This window comes from Zootoca vivipara, chromosome 6 (genome assembly GCF_965207765.1).
Source record: "Zootoca vivipara chromosome 6, rZooViv2.hap1.1, whole genome shotgun sequence".
NCBI classification, from domain to species: domain Eukaryota; kingdom Metazoa; phylum Chordata; class Lepidosauria; order Squamata; family Lacertidae; genus Zootoca; species Zootoca vivipara.
This window is the reverse complement of record NC_142589.1, coordinates 89626042-89628975: the sequence shown is the minus strand read 5'-3', so window position 1 is coordinate 89628975 and position 2934 is coordinate 89626042.

Genomic DNA, 2934 nt, shown 5'->3' with positions numbered 1-2934 from the left:
CCTTGCAACCTCCCCTAAGATGCAAAGTCGACGGGGAACGAGGATGACAAAGCAGAGATGAAGGGAAGAGAGAGAAACCCCTTTTGGCCCAAGGCGAGCATCTCTCCAACTCCATCATCCTCAGCTTCCTGGTTGGTGCATCCTGCTTCCTCCCTCCCTCTTTTTTTTTTGCTCTGCATCCCTCACACCAGCATCTTTTTACCTTTTGGTCTCCCATCTTCAGCTGCTTCCTCTGTCATGGACCAGGAAGGATGCAGCGAGGAGGCAGGGCTTGGGGGAGGAATTGGTCCTCCAGAGATGCTCCTTCTCCCCTCCCTCTTGTGGAATTAACAAAGCTGATTGGGGGGTTGTGTCTGGGTGGAGGGGAGGGTGTGCGTGGAGGGGAGGGAGAGAAATGCTTCTGAACTTACTGCCCTTCCTCTCTGCGCAGATGTAAAAGCATGCTGGGAAATGTAGTCCAGAGAGAGAGAGAGAGAGAATAGAGGAGGGGTGGAACAGGGTGGCAATGAAAGCAAGCTTGTAGAGAACAAAGGATTCGCCTGCATGACTAGGTTCCTGGTGTATGTAGCAGGCTGCAATTCATCCAAAACTGAAGAAAAGGTTTTCAGCACAGGGGAGGAAATGTGGGAGAGTTGAGAAGGCAAGAATCGTAGACTCATAGAGTTGGAAAGGGACCCTGAGCACCCCCTGTGCTGTTGTTTTGAATTGTTTGTACATTTTAAATTTCCCCCCTGATTGTTTTTATATGTGCAACTGCTTTATTTATTTATTTTGAAATAATTTTTATTTGCTTGTGCAAGAACACACGGCACACTCAATAAAGAAACATTTGGGTCTCTCATTTTGCTTTAATGAACATCGTCAGGGCAGGACAAAAATTCACAGAAGGTCCCAGATTCAATCTTCGGCATCTCTAGAAGAACTAGGGATTGCCTAAAATCTTAGAGAGCCGCAGTGCAGACAAATCTGAGCAAGGCAATCCACCTTTGTTCCTTTTTGTTTAAAAAAGAATTTTTTTTAAAAATAATAATTTTGGTTTTACAAATATAGAATTATAACAATACAATACAAAATACATATCCATATTTAGAGATTTCTCCGAATCTCTGGTCTTCCCACCTTCCCCTCCATGGAGGGCACAAGGAGAAGGGGACGACAGAGGATGAGATGGCTGGACAGTGTTCTCGAAGCTACGAACATGAGTTTGACCAAACTGCGGGAGGCAGTGGAAGACGGGAGTGCCTGGAGTGCTATGGTCCATGGGGTCACGAAGAGTCGAATTCCTATGAACAAATTCCTATGCCCCACAAATAACCCAGAGATGCATTTTAAATAAAAGCACACATTCTACTCATGTAAAAACATGCTGATTCCTGGACCATCTGGATTTAGAAGGCGATTGGACCAGATCCGGCCCTCGGGCCTTAGTTTGCCTACCCATGGTTTTGATGGCTTTATAAAAAATAGAACATTTTCAAATTCTTTAAACAAGCTTTGCTGGTGCCCCAAGAATGTGTGTAGTCGTCCTACTGGGTTGGGGAAAACTACAAGGCAGACTCTCCTTCTTCTCCACAATAACACAACACTTGCAAACTCTAGAGATTCCTTTCTTTCTTTCTTTCTTTCTTTCTTTCTTTCTTTCTTTCACGGGTGTAAACTTGAGATGTCAAGGTAAGAAGTAAGGTTTCAGAAGTTGATGACTCATGCTTTAACTGCATCCACTTTTTGGAGAGATTTCTTATTTTAAATAAAGCATTTTTACGTCCGCTCTTCACTGACGCCCTTTGATGCTCAGTAACACCCTGCGGACTGATATCATATTGCATGTGACTCTCCACACTGACTGACAGCTACAGATGGGGGGGGGGGAGAAACTTAGACTTAAGTTTGCACTTGAAGGCAAACCTACCTCACCCACATTTCCCGAAACAATATGAGAACCGAAGCACAGCCAGCCTCAGAAATTCACACGTAACTGAATTTTGCAAAGATGTTCCCTGGGGGTGGGGGTGGGAATTGCTATCATGACACTAGGGTAGAGTGTACCAACAGTGAACGAACATTAGAGGAAAGCACTTTGCAGAAATGGATATGTTAGGCAAAAATACACAGAAGCGTACCGTACTTTTCTGTGTATAAGACGAGCTTTTTTTTCTTTAAAAAGGATGTTTAAAATTTGGGCTCGCCTTATACATGGTCGTTCAGAGTGGGGGCTGGCTCAACAACTCTGGGCAATCTCCCCCCCAAAAAGCTCAACAACTCTGGGCCATCTCTCCCCCCCCCCCCCCGTTTTCTTAAATCAGAGTTCCCCAAAATAGGGGTTGTGTTATACACGAGGGCGTGTTATACACAGAAAAATGCGCTATATATCAGGAGACATTCCAACTAAACCGCGAATGAATTTTCATGACTTTTTTTAAAACTGCGAGCTGATGTGGGAAATGTTGGAGAACTCGAGTTGGATTGGGAGAAAAGGGGAACTAAGAGAAAACTTGGCTATATGCAATCTGCACCTTTTTTAAAAAACAAAACAAAAACAAAACACTGAACCTGCTCCCTGTGTGTGCAGTTTTGCAATGACTTTCATGATTATTGCAATTATTTGCACATGCAGTGCTTTTCTTTTGGGGGAAAAAAGGTGGAGGAACTCACAACAAAGTTTTTTGTTTTGTTTTTTTAATTGCAGGCCCTGTCGCAGTGCCACGCACACACACAAATCCTGGGCAGTAAGATGTGATTAATAAACTCAAGCAGACAACGGTCTGGATTAGAAATGGCCACAATTTTATCGATTATAGACATAGGTGGATTTTTGGCTCAGGCGTTCCAGCCCCCCTCTAGTCAAATAAATAAGTAATTTAATTTTTGTTGTTGTTAAATAATTTTTATTAGTTTTCCATTATATGCCACATTGTATCAATATCATATTACCCT